This window comes from Canis lupus, chromosome 27, assembly GCF_011100685.1.
Source record: "Canis lupus familiaris isolate Mischka breed German Shepherd chromosome 27, alternate assembly UU_Cfam_GSD_1.0, whole genome shotgun sequence".
Taxonomy (NCBI): Eukaryota; Metazoa; Chordata; class Mammalia; order Carnivora; family Canidae; genus Canis; species Canis lupus.
The window spans coordinates 43,340,587-43,358,092 of record NC_049248.1 but is presented as its reverse complement, the minus strand read 5'-3'; the positions used below and the strand labels follow the sequence as shown (position 1 = coordinate 43,358,092).

The window sequence follows — 17,506 nt, the reverse complement described above, 5'->3', positions numbered from 1 at the left end:
TTAAAACACATCTTGAAGGCACCTGGGTGGCTCAGTTGCTTAAGCACCTGACTATTGATTTTGGCTCAGCTCACGATCTCAGCCCCACGTCAGGCTCCACACTCAGCGCAGAGTCTGCCTGAGATTCTCTCCCTCTCCCTCTCACACGGTTCGCACTCTCTCTCAATAAATAAATAAATAAAACTTTAAACAAGACAAAAGACACTTTGAAACAGGGGGATCGCTAACATCCAACACAATAGTGCTTGGTGCCTGCCATAAAAGGACCTGAGCAGGTGAGTCTTACCACGAAAGCTGTAGGGCTTTACCAGCATTTCATCTGGTACTTACGGTGCTGCTTTTGCCTTTCGTTTTGTGAGCTCCACAGAGACAATCGGGAAATTTTTTTTTAAGGCTAAAGATTGTTCTTTCCCTCCTACTTAGCCCTCAGGGTCCACTTCAAGGCAAGTATCCATAAAACTCAAGCCTCCTCAAGAGAACAGTAGTAGAGTTAACTCTAAATAATTTGAGAGTGAAATACCCAAGGGCTCCTTTCATAAACGCACCCGCAGAGATCCCAGATTTCTCTAGTGGTGGTGATTGCTAAGGGTTGCAAAGGCAGTGCAGTGTCTCCGTGTGGGCTGGTCAGCTCACTCCCTTACAGCATGGGACTAATGAGGCCCGAACCACAAGTCTGCCCCCATGAAGACCAAAGAGCTTGGCACTGGGCTGAAAAAAAAAAAAACAATGCTCCGTACACCGTGGGGTCCAAGAAATCATTTTCACAAACGATGCCCAGAATTTTTGAGATGCAAGGGATTTCACAGATACAGTCCATTCATTTTATAGATTAGGAAATGTGGGGTCCTAAAAGCTTGGACAACTTGCCCCAGAATAAAAATCACAACCAACGAGCTCTGACTCAACAACTCATACTTCTTTTATTATGACCAGTGTCAGTCACCCACCCTCCTCTCCTACTCTAACCCCCACTACTCCCAGCAGGAACAGTCTGGATCATCGAATAAAGCACATGCAAAGGCCAATGGTTTTGCTGGTTTAAGACTTTATTCACAACGTTTTCCTCAAGCTAGAATTCCTTTTCTCTCATTCTTTTCCTCTTCTCTCTCCCTGAATTGTCTCCAGTAAATGCTCACTCCTGTGTACAACCCTCCCACCGGCTGCAGCCTTTACCAATTTTTCCCCTTGTGAACTCCTATAAGCCTTATCATGATCTTAGCTCACAGTTATCCACAACTTCATATGTTTCAGGCACTGTTCCAAGCACTGTGCTTCTATTAACTCATTTAATCTCTGGGACAACATATGAGGCAGGTATCATTATTCTTTCCTTTTAAGAGATGAGAAAACAGAGTCACAGAGACATAATACAGCCTGCCCAAAGTTACACAGCTGGAAAATGACAAATCAGGATTCAAAGCATCCTGTTCACACTTGTTTTGGCTCTTAGTTATCACTGAATTGTACCCTATAAAATCCCAAAGGGAAAGGGTGGTGCCTTAAACTACTTCTCTATCCCTTTTACAAATGATAGGATTATACGTAAAACCTATAATGAGTTCAGATACCTGGAACCTCTTTGCTCTCACAGTCACACTCATTCTCAACCCTGAGTCACCCTCAGTTCCTATTTAGAGGACAAAGAATACTGCAAGAGATGCTTCCACATGGAAGCAACCCAAGTGTCCATTGAAAGATGAATGGATAAAGAAGATGTGGTATATACAATGGAATATTACTCAGCCATTAAAAAAGAATGATATCTTATCATTTGTAACAACATGGATGGACCTAGATGGCTTAATGCTGAGAGAAGTCAAACAAAAAAAAAAAGACAAAAACCATATGATTTCACACATATGTAGAATCTAAGACAAACTATCAGCAGAAACAGACCATAAAGATAAAGAACTGATGTTTGCTGGAGGGTGGGAGGGCAATGGGGAGATGGGTAAAGTAGATGAAGGGGAGGGGGAGATACAGGCTTCCAGTTTGGGATGAATACACCACAGGGATGAAAGGCACAACACAGGGAATACACTCAACGGTATGGTAGTAGTGTTGTATGGTGACAGATGGCAGCTACACCTGTGGTGAGCACAGCATAACCTATAGACTTGTCCAATCACTATGTTGTACACCTGAAACTAGTATAAAACTGCATGTCAAGTATATTCCAATTGAAAAAAAAATGTATATATTGCAAGAGGAAGTGACTGAAGACTCAGACAATGCTTGTGACCTGACTGTACACCCCTGGGCTCTTCACAGGTCAAGCTGTCCAAGGCTAAGTCCTCTGCCTTTGCTTCCAGATCCTATTTCCTCCTACCTTCTCCAAAACCATGATCTCTCAATGATCCAAGCTCCCTGTCACATTCTCCATCTTTACTTTTCCTTTCCTACTTCTATATCTTCTTCCTTTTTATCGCCAGCCCTGCTCTCTCTCCATTGGCTTAAGATCCTCATTCTAGTTTCTGTTGTCCTGGTTCTATCCACAACTACAGTCTCTTCTTCTCTAAGGGCTGGCCTTCTGCAATCTTTCTGCAACATTCTTTCTTTTAGGGATCTCATCTACTCAAAATAATCTGAACATGGGTGATTTTTCAAAGTTTGATCACCAGCCCTAACTGTTCTCCTGAGTCTCATAACTGCCTATCACCACTTCAAAATTAAAGCATGTAAAACCACTCATCTCTTTACTTCCCAAACTGATTCTTTCCCTTGGCTTTCTTAATTCTGTTATTAGAACCATCATTTTTCCAGCCAACTAGCAACAGATCTTGGTCATCTTTGCCCTGTCATCCTTTGTTGTCCTTGCCCAACCAGTCACCAGCCTTACTAATTCTTCTTTCTTCCAAGTTTCTATTTTCAATAGTGTCACCCACATCCCGGACCTACTCTAAAAGCCTCCACTTGTAAACCAGTCCTCAGTCCACCAGGTACATCTCTGCTTCTATTACGCCATTTCCCTCCCTCAAACCTACCAGAATTATAGGAGACAATCCAAACTTCTTCCACTCCACTGCCATTCAAGATCTTCTACAACCTTACACTTGTCAAACGTTCTCTTCTACTCTTCCTACAAGAACATCTACTCTGGTGACTGTTTTTTGTTTTGATTTTCTAGGCTTTTTTTTTTTTAAAGGGAGAACATAATAAACTATATAGATCTCGAGTGCACAGATTGGTTATTTGCACATATATATACATGGGTGTACCCACTGCTCAGATTAAGTTATAGAAGATTTATTCCAGCATGCCAGACAGCTCCCTTGAGCTCCCTTGTCAGTAACAACCACCACGACTGGCCCAGCAAAGGCTAGTCTGTCATCTATCTCCGTAGATTAGTTTGGGCGGGTCCCAAACTTCATAGAAGTAGAATATAGAATACTCTTCAGGGTCTGGCTTCTTTCATTCAACATTCTTTCTGTGAAATTTATCTTTGTGTGTATGGATAGTTCCCTCTTTTTATTGCTGGGTAGTATTTCATGTATGAATCCAGCAGTTTATCCATTTTAGCTTGACAGACATTTAGGTTGTTTATTATTCTAGGCTATCATGGATAAAAGCTGCTAAGGTTTTTGCACATGTTTTTCGTGTTCATTTTTTTTCAGGTATAAATAGGAGTGGAATGCTGGGCTCAAAAGAGGGCATATGTTTATCTGGCTTTGGTAATAACTCCAGAAAAGTAAGAGGATTCCAGTTGCTCTCTATCTTCACCGGACTTAGAAATGAGTCTTCTTTATTTCACCCTTTTTAATAGGTATGTATACAGGCATTGCATAGTTCTTAAAAAAATAATTTATTGAGGTGAAATTTATAAAACATAAAATTATCCATTTTAAAGTGAATAACTCAGAGGCAATTAGTACACTCACAATGTAGTGCAATTACCACATCTATTGAGTTCCAAAACATTTCCATCACGACAGAGTAAAAACTCCTTTACCCATTAATTAGTTTCTCTTCATTCCTCTCCGTGTCCATCCCCCACCCCTGCCCTGAGCTCCTGGCAACCATCAGTCTGTGTTCTCTCTTAATCTATTCTGGATATGCATACGAATGGAATTTTACAATAAGTAATCTTTTGGGTCTGGTTTCTTTTTCACTTAGCATAATGTTTTTGTTTTTTGATATTTTATTTATTTGAGAGAGAAAGAGTAGGCGAGCAGGGTTGGGGGGCAGAGAGGGAGGGACAAGCAGACTCCACTCTGAGCAGGGAGCCCATAGTGGGGCTCCATCTCAAAGGACCCTGAGATCACAACCTGAGCCAAAACCAAGAATGGGACACTTAACTAACTGACTGAGCCCCCAGGTGCCCCCTAGCATAACCTTTCTGAAGTTTATCCATACTGTAGGATGTATCATATCAGTACTTCACTCCTTTCTATGGATGAATAATGTTTCATTTTATCTGTTATAATTTGTTTATTCATTCATCCATGGGTGGACATTTGAGGTCTTTCTGTTTTTGGGCTATTATGAATAGTGTATGCACAGGTACTTATTTTAGTTCCTGTTTTCAATTCTTATGAGTACACACCTAGGAATGGAATTGCACGGTCATATGTGACAGCATGTTTAATTCTTTGAGGAAATGCCAAACTTTTTCCACAGTGGCTGAGCCATTTTACATTTAAAACAGCAATATAAAGATCCAATTTCTCTATATCCTAGTCAACACTTATTTTCCTTTTTAAATTTTTTTTTCATTTAAAAAATTTTTATTACAGTATTACAGCCATCCTTGTGGGTGTGAGTAGTGTCTTGTGGGTTTTGATTTGCATTTCTCTAATGACTCAGGAGGTTGAGCATTTTTTTCATGTTTGCCAGCTTACTGGAGTTTTAATTTGCTTTTCTCTGATGATATTGAGCATCTTTTCATATGCTTATTGACCATTTAGCTAGATATCCTCCTTTGTGAAATGCCAGTTTAGGTCTTTAAGTCTTTGGCCACTTTTTTCTATTGGGTCACCTGCATTTTCTTATTGATTTGTGGGAGTTCTTTGGCTATTTTCCATACAAGTCATTTGTCAGATATATCTCAAACGTCCTTCTTTTTACTTTCTTAATTCTGTCTTTTAATAAAAAGTAGTTCTTCATTTTGCTAAAATCCAACCTATCTTTTCTTTCATGTTTTCTTTGTTCTGAGAAATCTTTGTTTATCCCAAGGTCATGCAGCAATTAGCCTGTTTTCTTCTAGAAGTTTCATTGTTTTGTCTTTTTAATTTAGATTTCAAATAATTTGGAATTGATTTTTGTATATATAAGATAGAGGTCTAGGTTCCTTTTTTTCCCTCCTTACATGGATATCTAATTGACCCTGTATCACTCAATAAAAGGCTGGTCACTATTATTTTCATTGACTTCTAAATATATTTTCATTTTCTTGTTTTAAATCTCCTGAAATCTTTCTTTCCTTTTTATATAAGTTCTATTCATCCATTAAAACCAGGTTAAATTCTTCTCCTGAGGAAACTGTCTCGCAAAAAAAGTAAAAAATAAACTTTTTAGATTTAGAAGGAACTTAAGAGACCATCTAGTCCAACTTTCCTTACTTTACAGATAAGAGAATTTTTCAGTAAGCAAGAAAGCCTGAGTTGTCTAATTGCTAATTAGTGGCAGAGGTAGAGCTAGGGCACAGGTCTCTTGGCCTCCAACATAATGCTCTTTTCAACATACTACACAATCTCTCAGGCAATGCATCTTGCCCATCTTATCACCCCAGTCTCAGCTTTCTTCCTCTTGCAGTGCTAAGATGAGACACCCAGCCCAGATAATGAAGGAACAATAAAAGTGACTTTTAGCCCTAACAGTCCTGAAAGAGACTGAACTTGACTCAAAGTTGGGGGAAGGAGATTATTAGGATTCTCTTCTCTTGGTCATCCAGAAGGATTAAGACCTGTGGCCTGTACCCACAACTAGAAATAAATCTAAATTAAGGGGAGAGGGATAGAAGAGGGAAGGAAAACTGGCTTTGCATGGTTGTAACAGGGATGAAGGAAGAGAAGTCATCCAGGAGGAGTTGTTAACAGAAACGTTATAGGCAAGGATACTCAAGAAAAATGTTAAAAGGAGGGTCAAATAGCAAGTAGTATTAAAAACTTGTCTGACTTGAAAAAAAAGAACAAAGTTGGGGGGCTTATACTTTACAATAGCAACAATTACTACAAAGATACAGTCAACAAAGTAGCGTGGTACTGATGAAGGATAAAAGCAGAAAAAGTTCACCTGTAGCCCAGAAGGTTGACTTACAGCCTGTATAGTTCTGATAAGGATCAAATAGGTGTTGGTTGCTATGTTCTTAAAGTCTCATGACTGCCTGTAAATCCCACCAATGTTAATACTGAACTGAACAATAAGCACCAGAGAAATCTTGAAAAAGTAGTTTTACAAGTAGAAATTCAAAGAAAGGATGCCTGGGTGGCTCATCAGTTAAGCATCTGCCTTTAGCTCGGGTCATGATCCCAGGGTCCTGGAATCAAGCCCCATGTGTGGCTCCCTGCTCAGTGGGAAGCCTGCTTCTCCTCCTTCTGACCTTCCCCTCTACTTGAGTTCTCTCTCTCTCTAATAAGTAAAATCTTTTAAAAAAAAAGAAATTCAAAGAAGACATTTATGATCTAATACTCCCTGCATGACCCCACCCTCTTAAGCACTAAGCATATAATGACCAAAACAAAAGTGCAGCTCCTTTTGCCCATGGGTCCTGTCCTATGCTATTTAAATAAACTAAGTTGCATCAGACAACATCTCGAGAATTCTTTCTTGGTTATTGGAGTCGATGATCCTGTAATAGTACTGGCATAAAGACAGACACATAGACCAATGGAATAGAAAGCCCAGAAACAAAACCTCACATATACGGTCAAATGATTTTCAACAAAGGTGAAGCCCCTTCAATGAGGAAAAGGATAGGTTTTTCAATAAGCGGTGCTGGGGAAAACTAGATATCTACATGCAGAAGAATGAAGTTGGACACTTATCTTACACTATACACAAAAATTAACTCAAAATGGATCAAATATCTAAATGTAAGAGCTAAACCTATAAAACTCCCTAGAAGAAAATGTAGAGGGAAAGCTTTATGACATTGGATTTGGCAAGAATTTCTCACGTATGACACCAAAAGCACAGAAACAACAAAACAGATATATTGAACTTCATCAAATAAACACCTTCGTGCCTCAAAGGATACTATACAAGAGATTAAAAAGGGAACCCACAGAATGGAAGAAAGTATTTGCAAATCATGTACCTCATGAGAGATCAATACTCAGACTATATTTAAAAGAAACCTATAACTCAACAACAAAAAACAAACAATCTGATTAAAAATGGACAAGGAGGTGGCACCTGGTGGTGCAGTCGGTTGAGTATCCAACTCTTGGTTTCTGCTCAAGTTATGATCTTAGCATTGTGAGATCAAGCCCCCTGTCTAGATCCACACTCAGTGTGGAGTCTGCTTAAGATTCTCACTGTCCCTCCCTCTGATCCCTCCCTCCAACTCTCTCTCTCTCAAATAAATAAATGGGGGCACCTGGGTGGCTCAGCCAGTTAAGCATCTGCCTTCAGCTCAGGCCATGATTCCAGGGTCCTGGGACCCGGCCCCATTTCGGGCTCCCTGCTCAGCGGGGAGCCTATTTCTCCTTCTCCTTCTGCCTGCGGCTATCCTCCTGCCCCCATCAAACAAATAAATAAAATCTTAAAATAAATAAATAAATCCTTTAAAAAATGGACAGAGGATTTGAATAGACATTTCTGCAAAGTAGACATACAGATGGCCAATAAGTACACAAAAAGATGCACAGCATCACTAACCATTAGAGAAATGCTCAAACTGTACACTCACCAGAGTGGCTATTATAAAACAAAACAAAACAGAAAATAACAAGTGTTGGCAAGACTGTGGAAAAATTTGAAACCTTGTGCTGCTGTATGGCAGCAGTTCCTCAAACAATTAGACATAAAATTACCACAAGATTCAGCAATTCCACTTTTAGGATTATACCCAGAAGAACTGAAAGCAAGGTCTTGAACAAATATTTGTACACCCATGGTCACTGTAGCATTATTCACAATAGCCAAAAGGTGGAAGCAATCCAACATGGATAAATGAATGGATAAACAAGATATGCTATATTCATGCAATGGAATATTATTCAGCCTTAAAAAGGAAGGAAATTCTGGGGGTGCCTGGTAGCTCAGTCACTTAAGCATTTGCCTTTGGCTCAGGTCATAATCTTGGGGTCATGGGACCAAGATCCATTCTGGGTTCCCTTCTTGGTGGGGAGTCTGCTTCTCCCTCTCCTTCTTGCCCCTCTCCCTGCTCATGCTCCTTCTCTCTCTAAAAAACATCTTTAAAAAAAAGGTAGGAAATTCTAGCACATGCTATAACATGAATGACCCTGAAAACATCATGCTAAGTGAAAAAATATACCAGACTCAAAAGGACAAATACTGGGGCACCTGGATGGCTCAGTCAGTTAAGTGTATGCCTTTGGCTAAAGTCATGATCAAGTCATGATCTGGGGGTCCTGGAATGGAGCTGGCACTGGGCTCCCTGCTCAGAAGGGAGTCTGCTTCTTCCTCACCCTCTGCTCCCCACCCCCATGCTCCTGAACACACACGCACTCTCTCTCAAATAAATAAATAAAATACATTTTTTTAAAAAATGACAAATACGGAACACCTGGGTGGCTCAGCAGTTGAGCATCTGCCTTTGGCTCAGGGGGTGATCCTGGAGTCCCAGGATCGAGTCCCATATTGGGATCCCTGCAGGGAGCCTGCTTCTCCCTCTGCCTATGTCTCTGCCTCTCTCTCAGCGTCTCTCATGAATAAATAAAATCTTTTAATTAAAAAAAAAAGACAAATACTGTATGAGTCCACTTACATGAGGTACCTAGAGTCAAACACATAGAGACAAAAAGTAGAACAGTGGTTATTTGGAGCTAGGGGGATGGAGCAATGGGAAATTATTTAAATGAGTACAGGGTTTCAGTTTGGGAGGATGAAAAAGTCTGCAGGTGGACATTAATGACAGATGTCCAATAATGTGACTGCACTTAACACCAATGAATTGTTCATTTAAGATGATAAATTTTATATTACATAAATTTTACCACAATTTTTTAAAAAACAAAAAGAGCAAATGATACATTTACTGTGCTCCCTAATATATGCCAGAAACTGTACTGATGATCAATGTAGCTCTCTGCCTTCAGGGACATTTAAAGTCTTCTGGGGGTGGCAGACAAATAAACAAAGTACAGTATGGTAAGTCCAATAAAGTAAAATAGGCTTTTATAGATATACACAAGCAGGACACCTAATCTAGTTTGGAGATATCAAGGAAGGCTTTCTGGAGAAAGTGACAACTCAGCTAAAGGATGGCTGGTGGAGTAGCAGAATGGCAGGAAAATGGATAGAGCTTTGCAGGAAGAAGAAACAGCATACACAAGAGACCACAGACAAGCCACTGGGTACTGCCAACAGGTCAGTGTAAGCAGACTTCAGAAAATTAACAGATAAGCAGCTGCCACATCAGGAAGGCAAAGACGTTATCATGGGAAGGAGTTCTGATTTTATCCTGAAGGCAATAAGGAGATACTGAAGGTTTTTAAATAGGGAATGACTTGATCAAAGTTGCACTTCCAGCTACGGCATACAGAATGAGGTGGGCAGTGGGGAGATGGGCTGGGTGAGGAGCAAGATCTGAGTGAAGAAGGCCAGGTGGAAGACCTTTGTAGTGATTCAGGTGAGAGACTATGACAGCCTGAACCAGGCTGCAGCAAGCAGGGAGGATATACCAAACAGTCCTGTTGACTAATTGAAGTGGGAAGTAGAAGGAAAATCGACAAAGAGGTCCAGGTTTTTGTCACGGGCAAATGGATGGAAGGTAGTAAAAATCACTGAGAAACTAAGATGTGATGCATACCTTGGGGGTTAAGATGATGACTTCACTTTTAAATATGTTGAGTCTGAGTTGCTTTGGTACATCCAAATGGACACGCTAAATAGGCAGTAGATACGTGGCTCTGAAGTTCAAGGGAAAAGACTTAACTATAAGAACTAAAAGAAGAGAAGTTTGGCAGAGAACTATAGCTAGCCCCTGAGAACCGCCAGCCAGCTCTCTGCATGTTGATATATAGCTCATTTGGAATCAGCCAGAGGAGCAGCTCTGCGCTGGGAGGAAGGTGGGTGGCTCTTATCACCAAAGAGAAAAATGCAGCCAGATGGATGGAGTTTACACTGTCCCCACTCCCCAGGCCCCTCCTTCCTCAAGTGACAACTAGATGCTAGGCTGCCAATTTTCTTTGTCACTTACAGATTTCATTTTGGGAAATCATATAACAGTTCTAGAAATTGAAATAAAAACAATTTTGTCAAACCTTAGTTTTACTCATTTGAGACAAAAAAAAATTGCAGCCCTAACCCTCTCTTGATAACATCAAATCTGGCTCTGCCTTCTACAAGATCTTATGGCCCATCCTCACCCTGGCGACTGTCAGCATCCATGCTGAGAGCTGCCTTGTGCATTCTTCTGGCTTTCCACCTCATAAGGCCACTGTGAGGTTTGTTCTTCCTAAGCCTCGCTCACACCTGTCAAACTTTCCCAAAGCTGATCTATTTTTGTCTCTGATTCTCAATAACTGGTCCCTTCCTACTCCCTTTGAGATAGTCACTCTTCAATGATTTGTATCTATGTCTTTCCACAGATACCTTTTGAAAGGTTTGCTTATGGGATATTTTGAAAGAGGCCTAATATGGATATAAACATAAGACTGACCATGATAAATAAGTAACTCTATCAGGAGGGGCTTGTGAAGCACACTTTGACTACATGAATATTTTGATACAAAATGGTATTTAAATGCAGCCAAAACCAATTATTATAGTGATTATAAATGGATCCAAAAGTTTCTCTGAGCAGGTCCCCTCAGCCCAAAATGAAAGAGAATTCCATCTTGTCTATGTATCCATACAAGCATAAAGCCTACTCGTCTATCAAGATATGACCCAGTTAAGAGGCCTTGAGACTTCCCTCTTCCTGGCCCTAGAGACACTACAAGTCAGAATTTTCCTCTATTTTATCAGTTAACTTCTATCACCATTTTTTTTTTTTTTCAAATTTAACTGGCTTTCTGTGTTTCCTTTATTTCTTCCACAAGGCACAGGAGCCTTTCTCCTTTATATCCCAACACACTAAACCCTTGGTAGACTCTGGCTGTTGTTGTCATGCTCTTTGCTAGTCTCCTGAGTCAAGTTACAGTGCAAACAGTGTTTTCTTGTTCACTGCGTTACAACTGAAAATTGTGATTGGGGGTTCTCTACTTCTTTTGCCTCAATTCCAACATGCACATTAGATTTCAACCTCAATTTCCTATGCCTTCCTTTCAGTCATATTGAGACACTCTTAGCCACCAGTTTGGTCCTTCCTTCCTCCCAGCCCCAGTGGTCTAAAGGGAGAGCAGATGTGGTCTTATTTTCCACTAGATTGTTTGTGTTTTCCAAGGTACTAAACTACAGAGACATGTTAAACATCTAGGAAACAAAAGCCACTTGATAGGTGTTCATACTTCTAAGGAAGACCAAAACCTCTGGGGAACATGCATTTTGCTCCAAGTATCTTAGGCTTCCAGTAAAACTCCAGAGCCCAAATAAGAAACTCATTGTACACACTCCCAAAGAGATTTACTGGACATGGTGGGAACAGGAAAAATCTTTCCATATGAAGGAATATGGTTGGGGATGGAAGGAGAAAGTAGCTGTACACACAAAAAAGATCATTATTTTAATAATGTTGTTATGGGTGCAGCCCGGGTGGCTCAGTGGTTTAGCGCCGCCTTCAGCCCAGGGTGTGATCCTGGAGACCTGGGATCAAGACCTGGGATCAAGTCCCATGTCAGAAAAAAAAAAAAAAAAAAAAAAAAAGTCCCATGTCAGGCTCTCTGCATGGAGCCTGCTTCTCCCTCTGCCTGTGACTCTGCCTCTCTCTTTCTCTCTCCTCTCTGTGTATTCTCATGCATAAATAAATAAATAAATCTTTAAAAAATAATAAAAATAATAAAATGTTGTTATGGTTATACAACTGAGGAAAAGAAATCAACACATCCCATAGTTCATGTTGTTTTTCTTATTTACAACTATACAATCAGCTTAAATCAGCTGAATATATTTGGGGTACAGATTCACTGCTTCTAACCAAAAATCCCAAGATTTTAAGTTTTGCCTCTACTGTATAATGACTATCAGACCAGTAAAACGACAAAGAAAGTACAAGGGTTAAAATACAATGTCTAATAAATAGAAATTGCATAGTAAATATTAGTTAATACCACTTGTATCATCTGTTAAAATTTTTTCATTTCATTCAACCTTCATACGATAAATAAAAATCCAAAGCAATGTCTGACAACTATTGCATAAACCTTGATGAACAAAGATGACATCATTGTGGAAATAAATTATTGGTGGGCAATCAGTGGCATGAAATATTAAGTATAAATTTTCATTTTTCAGTTAATATTATTTAAAAAATGTGGATATAGAAGGTAGTTAAGGAGTATCAGTACATCATGTGTACAAAAGACAAAAGTAGACCAATGTAGGCAAGATAGTCTCTATTACTTTTAGACTATCTACAGCCAGAGGCATGCCTGGCAACTTTAACTGGGGAGTGAAGATGACTGTCTCTCAACAGAGAAAGAGATGGCGGAAACGCTTGCTGGACTTAAAACATCTTTCACAACTGAGGATGAAGGTATGGACTATGATAACATCAGCATCACAGGCTTTTATTACTTTCGTCTGCATATACTTTTTCCACATCATAGAGAATTTAGAAGTTAAGGCACAATATTTCACAGCGGGCCTTATCTCTGCCATCTTTAGAAATATGGCATTTGACTATATAATAAGGGTTATAAGCCTTCTACTCTCTATGATTGGTAAGATTCTAGCCCACATGCTTCTATACAGCTTGATAATTTCCAATCATTAATAGTTTTGGACAGCTGACATTACTTTTGCTCTAGAGTTTCGTTTTTCTTTTAATTATGACATCAGATCCCTCTACCACATCCTCCAAAAGAGAAACAATCCTAGACCAAGATTGAGAAACTGAGATTATAATTCGGATATTGTCACTGACCAGCTGTACGGCCCTTAATAATTCATTTATCCAAGCCTTGGTCTTACTTATAAAAGAAGGGAGGTAAGTGAAATTGTATATAGAGCCAGGTTTGCAGCTTGTCAGCTAATTGACCTTGGGCAAATTACATCTTAGGGAGCCTCCACTTCTCCATTTAAGGATTAAGTGAGATAATGCATGTGAAGTAGGACTGAGTAAATAAACAATGATAATCATAATACTACCAATAATAACAGCATATAATAACATGGAGCATTTACTACATGTGCTAGGCATATACTAAAAGCTTTTATATAATCTTTTTGATCTTTCCAACAACTCTGTAAGGTATGTATTGTCATTATTCCTTATTTTTTTTAAAGATTTTATTTATTTATTCATGAGAGACAGGGAGAGAGAGAGGCAGAGCCTCAGGCAGAGGGAGAAGCAGGCTCCATGCAGGGAGCCCGATGTGGGACTCGATCCTGGGACTCTAGGATCACGCCCTGAGCCAAAGGCAGACACTCAACTACTGAGCCACCCAGGTGCCCCATTATTCCACATTATTGATGAGAAAACTGAAGCAGAGAGATTAAGTAACTTGCCTGAGATCAGATTGGGATTCATATCCAAGGTGTTTGGCTCTAGGGTCTGTGTTGTTAACCATTTCACTATACAACTCCTCATTAGCACTCTTTTCCCTCCTCTGCACCTCTTCAAAGATCCTTTGCAGTTCTATGATTCCATAAACATAAATTTATTAGCTGCCCTGGACTCTGATAGGCTAAGCAAAGTTGGCTCCTCTGACAGAATGATCGAGATTCTAAACATATAGGCTTAAATCAGAAAGAACTATGTGTTGAATAAAGGAATGAACACAGAGACTAAAAAGGGGTCTAGTACTATTCTGATGATCCCTACCACAACCATGACCGAGAATTCATCCATTCAATATGTGCTTCTTGAGTGTCTCCCATGTGGTACTGGAAAGCTTAGAACTGAGAAGACTGATAATCATAACACATTCTAAGTCACTATCTGTCAGTCATGTAAAGGAGACTCCTGCACTAGATGGTAGAAAGTTGGATTAAAATTTTAAAGCTTAAAAAAAAATTTAAAGCTTTTTGTTTTCAATCAGTGGAAGTCTTTTTCAAATAAAATGCTGGATGTCAATACTATAAATAAAAGTATCTTTGTTCAAACTGAAGCAGGGCCCAAGGTCTACCTCACTCCCCCCAGATCACCCCTGAACACGTTTCTACAGAGTGTTAGGATGGCCCCAAAACTATTAACAAAATAATGACTGGGTCTCTTTCAACTCCAGAATTCAATGGACAACTCCTAGAACAATGGATCTGGGATTGCTCGCTAATAAAGTTCACTTGATATGGACATACAACAATATATGAAAGTGGTTATGTGCCTGTCTGCAAAGCTGGTGCAGTACCTATAAAGATTAGGATAATATTTATTGTCAGGCAACTTTATAAATATTACCTTTAATCCTCACAACAACCTAATGAGACAGGTATTGACAGCTTCATTTTACAAGTGAGGAAAGAGAGACTCAAAGAAAAAAATAGGAATTCCCAAGGTCACACAGGAAGTAGCCTCTCTCCAAAGCCCACGTGCTTTCCCTGGTATCATGATGCCTCTGACAATGACTTGACAATAAGGTCAAGTACTTGCCTACTCCAAAGAACTGTACACACAAGAGGAAGACTTTAATGAAAACATGAGAACTGACACCTTGCATGGAGATTTGCTACTCAGACAACACACAGGTCGTTTCACTGGCCAAAAAAGGTGACACCCAAACTGGGTCACACCGTATGGCATTCAAACAGATGGAGTGCCAAAGCCTTGGGTGTGGATAAGAGGTCTGAGTACAGGCACCACGAAGCTCTCATCAAGCTTGTATGGTTTTTGCTCTTCACTTGCTCAATCACTAGTGGATGGCAGGGCAGACCCACTACATGGTTACTAGAAGACAGCGTGCTGACCAAACTCAGAAGCATCACTCGCACTTCTATGAGGTTGTCAGGGGAAGGGAAGACGTGTCATTCAAGCAGCCACTGTGCTGTGCACTTCAACATGGTGACTACAAGCAGGGAGACATATACAATGGGATAGCCGGGGGTAATAAAATAAAATAAAATCCTCTTTCTCATCCAGGGTTACCGCAAGGAGCCGAGGAGAGAGAATACATCGGGAGCTCTTGAAGTGTCACACACATGAAAATACAGTAATACACAGCAGGCTGGCTGTAAACTGTCAGGAAATCGTAGCAACAAGCAATCCGATGTGGTCAGCCATGATTAAAAACAGGATAGATCTTTCCTGAACGAGATTTCAGACTTGCTAGGAGTCTTAGGAGACTGAGCTGACAGTGACAGACTCTGTAAACAGTTGCTGAGGCTACAAATGAACGCAACCTCATATTTGCACAGCGCTCTAACATTTACAAAGCGCCTTCTCATCCTTTACCTCATCTCATCCTCACTTGGGAGGTTCAAGGAGCAACTACTGCTATATCCAACTTCACAGAAAAGGTGACTGGGGTGAGAGAGGTTAACTGACTTGCTTTGTATCAAACAGCCAGTGACCTGGGGACAAAATATTAAATGGTCCCCCATCCATCTACTAAGGAGGGAGGCTTTCTTTCCTGCTGAGACTAGCCACCTTCCTCGTGCTGAACAGAACAATGATAAGAAGGGAAAGGGGGAAAGGCTACATGATCATAATGATAATCGCAGTGATGATAAAGAGGCCAGGAAGGAAAACTCTGGGAATGCAGCTGATACTGGAGATGGCTTTCAGTGGGGCTGGGAAATTTGGGGACAGAAAGAAGAGGAGGAAAAAAAGAGAAAAAAAAAGGGAAAAAAAAGAATTAAAAAAAAAAAGAGGAAAAAAAAAAGAAAGAAAAGGAAAAAGAAAGAACAGAGACAGGACAAGGATGATACAGAGTGGCTAAAGAATACCTTTTAGCAAGTCTAGTGGACTAATGCCCAATATATCCTGCTAATCTCTTAAAGAATCATGAATAAATATTTGCGTTTCTCCCAAAGTCTTTAGGATTTGAATTTGTATGTGCTTTGTTGTTGTTGTATGCTTTAGTTTTTTTTTTTAATTTATTTTTTATTGGTGTTCAATTTACTAACATACAGAATAACCCCCAGTGCCCGTATGCTTTAGTTTTTACAGTGCCTTAAGGCAAATGCAGGGTAGCTTACAAAAGCAGGTAGTGACATCTGAGTGACACGGGCAAGTGGCAGAGTGCAGGCTCGCATTTAGTGTTTCTGCCTTCCACCCCACCCACCACTTCTCCCCTGCAATAACACACTGCCACGAAGCACTGTGGATATGATGTGGGCAGGGACTTTTCAGAAACATCCAAGAACATGCCCAGCAATACCTGCATGGAAACATCCCCTCCAAACACAAAGCACAGCAACATGCATCCCAATACTGTTAGTAATGCTTTCACAACTATTTACCAATTGGACTTTCACAACTACTCTATGACAGGCCCACAGAGGTTAAGTGACTTGCTCAGGGTCACAAAGAGAGCAAGTAGCAGAGTCAGGACTTACTTAAACTTACAGTGTGGCTCTTCATCCAGTGTGTTTTTCTGTAGTATGATGTTTCCCATTCAGGAAAACAATGTTATGATGGGACAAGCACAGTAGTAGCAAGATGAGAAATAGATTTCTAATCTCATTTGTAATGTATTAATAAAACTTAATCTTATACTCTTCTCTAAAGTCCTCACTATCTACTCAGAAAGGTGGGGCTAGCAAATATTCTGTAGGAAACATTAAAACAGAAAATTGTTCATAACTGTTATGGTCCCCTATTGTTAACTACCTCATCGATGACAAATGAATTTGACTAATCCTCACAGCTGGATTTGTATAATCCAAGCAAACCCTGGGGACAGTATAGTAATTCTAAACTGTAGACACCATCAGAAATTGAGATGAAATTTAGCTCTGATGGCCATGGCTTCCTTCTGCTCAAAAATCTTCAGACTCTCTGCTGCTTTTTGATTAAAATTTCAGATCTTTAAACGAGCACTCTGGGCCCTTTCAGCCTATTAATAGCTATTCTCTGCTTGTAGCTTATGCTTCATGAAACCATCTCTCACTCCTACTGTACTTTTCCATTCCTACACCTTTGCTTGTGCCATACTCTCTGCCTAGAATGCTCTCCTGCCTAACCCTGCTTGGGATAGCTGTTCATATTCCCCCTACCTAAAATAAGTTTTCCTTATCTTTAGTACTTTATGTCAACTCCTAAAATACTACTTTAAATTATAGTTTTATTTATGTGTTTCATTTTCCCTAATTATAAGCACCTCAAGGGCAAAGATCATGC

General features: G+C 40.0%; 1 protein-coding gene across 3 annotated transcripts in view; it reads right to left on the bottom strand.

Moving 5' to 3' along the window:
• SCN8A (sodium voltage-gated channel alpha subunit 8) overlaps positions 1-17,506 on the bottom strand; it is a 173,901-nt gene that overhangs the window by 120,670 nt on the left and 35,725 nt on the right. The window contains exon 1 of one of the 3 annotated variants that reach the window (XM_038577712.1): positions 546-697. The exons of the other annotated variants lie outside the window; for them this stretch is intronic. The gene's annotated coding sequence lies outside the window, so the exon portion shown is untranslated. Of the gene's footprint in view, positions 1-545; positions 698-17,506 lie in introns of those variants that run through there. 3 annotated transcript variants of the gene reach the window in all.